The sequence below is a fragment of the Dipodomys ordii genome, unplaced genomic scaffold (assembly GCF_000151885.1).
Source record: "Dipodomys ordii isolate 6190 unplaced genomic scaffold, Dord_2.0 Scaffold110, whole genome shotgun sequence".
Taxonomy (NCBI): Eukaryota; Metazoa; Chordata; class Mammalia; order Rodentia; family Heteromyidae; genus Dipodomys; species Dipodomys ordii.
Window position 1 is genome coordinate 4,311,415 of NW_012267326.1, and position 6,000 is coordinate 4,317,414.

General features: G+C 42.0%; 1 pseudogene; it reads left to right on the forward strand.

Annotated features, from left to right (window-relative positions):
- Positions 1-2,061: 2,061 nt before the first annotated feature.
- LOC105994825 lies at positions 2,062-2,964 on the forward strand (annotated as a pseudogene).
- The last annotated feature ends 3,036 nt before the right edge of the window (positions 2,965-6,000 follow it).

Below are 6,000 nucleotides of genomic sequence, written 5' to 3' on the forward strand. Positions count from 1 at the left end.
AGTAGTAAGGAAAGCCAGGGAGCATGTGGAGAACAGCCCTCAGTGTTAATCTGCCCATCAGCTGGTAAAGTGCCCTGAGATAGCAGTGGGGTCCTGAACGTCCATCCTCAGGAGAAGCTGGACAAGAAGGAGAACAGGTCAAGTCAACAAACTGCTATTTAAACGACTCACTTTACTACAGAGGGATCTCAGCTTTGGCTGAAGTCCTTCCAGGCATAAGGTTGAAAAAAAATCACAAAAGTCAAAACGACCCTTAAAAATCCATCGGATTGCCCATACAACATTGGGATTTTTCTCTTGAATCTGAAAGGACCGATGGTGGCAATGTTATTGCTACATGTTGAAAACCAGCATGGCGGTCCTATCACCATCCCATTCCCATTATGTCCGGGGCTCCCTCCAGCAGGGGAGCCCATGACTCCTTTAAAGACGTGCCTGGCTTGTGTTAGAGATTATATTTTAAGAAATAATGACTATGTTAAACGCCATGAACACACTTGATGTAGTAAGAGGTATACAGTGGAAGAGACAGAGAAAATTCACCTCTATGACAGTACACATGGAATCACACATAAAGCATTCCCCACTATTTTGTACTTGTGTGTGCTGGTTCTGGGGCTGGAATTCAAGGGCCTCACATTCACTCAGCTTTCTTGCTCTTGGCTGGTACTCTACCACATAAGCTATGCCTCCAGAGTTTATTTTTGCTGGTTGGAAATGGAGTCTCACGGATTCTTCTGCCTGGAATGGCTTCAAAATACAATCCAACAGATCTCAGCTTCATAAGTAGTTAAGATTACAAGTGTGAGCCACAGTTATTTGGCTACCCACACTACTTAAATTTGGTTTTACTTTTCTGGAAGGAGAGGAAATTGGAAAATTAAATTGGAATACAGCTGAATGCTGGTGTCTCACATTTATAATACTAGCTATTCAGGAGGGTGAGATCTGAGGATTATGAATCAAGGCCAGCCTAGGAGACTCTTATCTCCAATCAACCACCAACTATCCAGAAGTAGCACTGAAGCTCAAGTGAGTACCAGTCTTGAGTAAAAGAGTTTGAAAACAGTGCCCAGGTTCTGAGTTCAAGCCTCAGGACTGGCATAAAAATAAATAAATGAATAAGTAAATAAATAAATCTACAGGAAGGCAATGCAATGGAACTATGCTATTTCATTTTGCCTATACCTGATCTATCCAATGACCAAGTGACAACTCCAAATTGGGATAGGTTATATGTATAAATACACTGCATGTCAAAGACTATCCAAACAGATATGTAAAATGTCTCATTGAAACTTTATTTAGAAAACATTTTTAAATATATTTAAGTGTATTGGTTTAAATCAAATCGTACTAAAATTTATTTTCACTGTTTTCTTCTTAATTTTCATTTTAATGAGACTACTAAGAAATTTAAATCATGTAGCTCTTATCCTAATTCTGCTGAATAACATATTGGTCTTGGCCCAACTCCATACCAGTCTGGGAAAAATCTTTCAAGAATCCACTTCAGCAAACCAAGTTGGTTGTCATAGTTTACACCTATAATCATAGCTACTTCCAAGTATAGGTAGAAAGATCAAAGTCTGGGTCAGCCAACCTCAGGCAAAACCAACAGGATTCTAACATAACTAAAATAAAAGAGGAATAAGGATGTGGCTCAAGTTGTAGAGCTCCTGTCAAGCAAATGTGAGGCTCTAGGTTCAAACTCCAGTGTCATCAAAAAGAAAAAAGGAAATGCATTGGTCCAAAGTATCTTTTTTCTTTTTTTTCTTTTTTGCCAGTCCTAGGGCTTGAACTAAGCACTCTACCACTTGAGCCACAGTGCCACTTCTGGCTTTTTCTGAGTGGTTTATTGGAAATAAGAGTCTCACGGAGGCCATTTTGTAAAGAGACGAAACTGGATGGTTGATTCCTCATTGTCCACCTCAAGGAGCAGTTGACTTCTCACCAAACCTGGGAGTAGGCGATTCAAATAGAATCTCTTTTCTCTCCTGCCTTCAGTGAGTTTTTTTGATCTTCAGCTACATTTTGTGAGGAGCCAGACTATCATTCACAATGGCTGGCAATATTCCCAACAAGACATCCTCAATTCCATGAGCTCCTGTGTATTCACTGGGAATCTCAATATACTTGTGGTCAAGAAGTCTGACATGGAAGCAATCCTCTGGAAGTATGGCAAAACTTTGGGTTGCTCTGTTCATAAGGGTTTTGCCTTTGTGCAGTATGCTAATGAGAGAAATGCTTGGAGCGCTGTAGCAGGAGAGAATGACAGAGTGGTTGCTGGCCACGTTTTAGCTATTAGTCTGGCTGCAGAGCCAAAAGTGAATCGAGGAAAAGCAGGTGTGAAACGATCTGCAGTGGAGATGTACGGCTCCTCATTTGACTTGGACTATGACTTTCAAAGAGATTATTATGACAGGATGTGCCCAGCACCTGTGCCGCCACCACCCCCTCTATTGCTTGGGCTCTCTAAACAGCATTGTGGATCAGGAAACACTTCACACAGGGGCAAAAGTGACTTCAGTTCTAAGAATGGGCATCAAAGATCTTCTTCCATGTCTGGAAAGTTGAAAGGAGATGACCTTCAAGCCATTAAGAAAGAACTGACTCAGATTAAACAAAAACGTGGATTCTTTACTGGACAGCCTGGAAAAAAATTGAAAAGGGACAGAGCATACAAGCACACCTGTCCTGGTTGTCTACAGTTGAGGTGAAGAAGAGTAAGTCGGAAGAACAGAGCAGCAGCTCCCTGAAGAAAGATGAGCTTAGTGTCAAGATGGAGTCTGAAGGGGGTGCAGAGGACTCTGCTGAGGATGATGATGATGATAATAATAAAGATGGGATGGGGGAGACAGGCTGGAGTTGATCAAGGATGATGAAGAAGAAGCTGAGGAAGGAGAGGATGACAGCGACAGCGACAATGGTGAGCATGACTCTTCAGCACATCGTAGGGCTTAGGGACCTTATCTCATTATTTCTTTACCTAGGCACATGTCTTAAGATCAAAACTGCACCAGATCCTCTCCCCTAGGATCTTCAGCACCTGCTCACAGTCCTCCTATCCTTGTCCTTCCCATATTCATAAATTCACAGTGTCCTGCGCCTAGTTCCATTTTTACTTCCTTTGATAGTTTTGTTAAGTCTTACCCTGTAATTTTTGCTTTAATTAATTTTTTTGGGCCAGTCCTAGAGCTTGAACTCAGGGCCTGGGCACTCTCCTTGAGCCTCTCTGTACTCAAGGCTAGCACTCTACCACTTGAGCCACAGCGCCACTTCCAGCTTTTTCTGTTTATGAGGTACTGAGGAATGAACCCAGGGCTTCATGAAGGTTAGGCAAGCACTCTACCACTAAGCCACCTTCCCAGCCCCTACAAAAGGAATTTAGAGGGGAAAAAAAAGAGTCTCATGGGCTTTTCTTCCCCAGCCTGGCTTTGAATCACAATCCTCCAATCTCAGCTACCTGATTAGCTAGGATTACAGGTATGAGCCATAGGCACCCAGAGTTCAAAATATCTTTTACATTTAAGCAGATAATCTAGGACATCCCACTCCCCATCTATTTTTCCCTTCTATTTTTTTTCTTCAAAATAGCTCCAAAATATCCAAGTTCCAAAAGCCATCTATAAAACTACAGTATTTATGCATCACATAATCTCAGCTTTCTGTGTTTAATAGAAATTTGGGTTTTAGTTCCTTTTTCTTTTAGATGTCACATATTTTATTCAAATGTGAGGAAGTTACTTTTGTTTCAACATTTTATTATGAAATTTTAGAACACACAGCTAACATGTCGCAAAAGGAGGAAAAATCTATACTGTCTCAATTGTGACATCACTTATCTATAAGGGACATACAGCATCACATGCAAGAAGGAGAAGCCAGAGGCAGGTGGATAAAAGTCAGCTACTAATTCTTCTTCTCTGAAGAAAGCTGTGAGCCAGGACACACCCATAATCAGAGCACACAGGACATAGGGTCAGAAGGAGCTGGAGTTCAAGGGAAGCCTGGGCTACAGAATAAGACTCTGTCTCAAAACTGAGAAACTGTGTAGGGGGGGGGTGGGAGAGAGACAGAGACAGAGACAGACAGACAGAGACTAAACAACAAACACAGAGACAAGGACAGTGAGAGAAGGCAGCCACCTTGCATGTTTATAATTCTAGTTCTCAGCGAGTAAAGAAAGGGCTCCTGGATAGTAACGTGTGCCAACATTACCTCCTAGAAATAAGTACTAAAACTTTAGAATACTAAGTAGATAAAACAAGTAATAAGATAGCTTTGACTGCATATGGCCAAACCACCTCTATAGTTATTGTGTTCTTCACATTTCTCATTAATATTTTCTTAAGTGACATGATAATAGATTTTTGGTCACCTCTTTTTTGGGAATGGAGATGAATTCATTTGAAGTTTTCCATTTCTTAAATAGAAAGTAGAGAATATGGTATGGAGAGGATTGACATGAACAAAGGTAATCATTAGGAAAGATCTAGGCTCCACTTTGGAAAGATGTACAGGTAATAATCAAGTGAGCTATACCACTATGAATAAAGTGGAACAAGTCTTCCTGTGTTCAAATGCTCCTGACATCCCAAACTTCCTCATTATAATGTGAGAAAAGGCAATCTGTTCTGTCAAATCCAAGAGTCTCCATCTTGAAACCAGTTACCATTTTGTGCTAATATTTCCCTGGAATTATTTCCTTCTTAACTTCAAACGGCAACTACCAGCTGTGTCAAGGGTTTTAGAATAGACTCCCTTCCCTTGGCGGGAAAATTTTCACTGATGGACCAAGTGCTTCCTAACTTCCTCGCATCTCCTATGGCCCGATGGCCGGCTATGAATAGAATAGGAGCCTGACTGCTGACGAGAAGGAAGGACAGCATCATTCCTTGGGTGGAGATAAAAATAGAGCAGACAGCCATGCCTAGTTTGCCTGCCTAACTCTGAGTAGAAAGGTTATGCACCCTTCTGCTCAGAAATAAATTACCTTGACAACATCTCCTTTATCTCTTGTGTGTCTGGTTGTTTTTTACTTTTTCCTGACACCAGAGGGTCATGTCTTTCCAACAATAGCAAGTGACATCAGTGCCCTCCTGGATCCCTTCAGATCACCCTGCTTTCAGGGCCCAGAAGTTCATGTCTCCTCTTTTTCAGCCCTTATTCCTTGGCTTATGGCTAGGGGGGCATCTTGTAGCTGAATGTCCCTCTGGAGTCAGGGCTTCTGGATGACCACCTGGGCCCCTCTCTATTGGACTCTGAGGTCTGACAGTATTTTTGTCTTCTTCTTTTATTCTCCCTAGCTTCCCCACGGAGCCTTTCAGGAATGTCCTACCATCCACCTTAGCCCATTTATCAACCCAACACACTCATCAACCCCGACCCTCCCTCTCTCTTACCTCCTTCTCTCATCCCAGCAGCTTCCACAGTTCCCAAATTATTCCCCTTGGAGTCATTCATCCTAAACCCCACTCCATATGACCCTGATTACCACACTCAAACTCAGAACACATTCACCCATCTGTTGCCTTGTTGGTCCATGTAGCATTCTGAGTCCCCCTGTCCACATGGGCTTTCTCGGGCTCTCCTAAGTCACTGGTTAGTCCACTGTTCTCTCACAGTCCTGTGTGAATACTACCAATAGAATAAACACTGCCTAGCCTCGGATCCTGCCTCTGCTACTTCCAACTGGCTGGCCTAAGATAAGTTACTTGAATCTCCTCACTCAATTTCCACATCTGTAAAATGGACTTAAAAGTCAAACATCCTGTTCATCTTCTTGAGCAAATAAAGTAAAATAATTTATATGTAAAGTAGTTCCTTCCACATGGCTGGTATTACCCATAGTTCTTTATGTACCCTCTGGCTTTCTTTCTTTCTTTCTTTCTTTCTTTCTCTTTCTTTCTTTCTCTTCTTTCTTCCTCCTTCCTTCCTTCCTTCCTTTTTTCCTTCCTCCCTTCTTTACTCCTTCTCTCCCTCCCTTCCTCCTCTCCT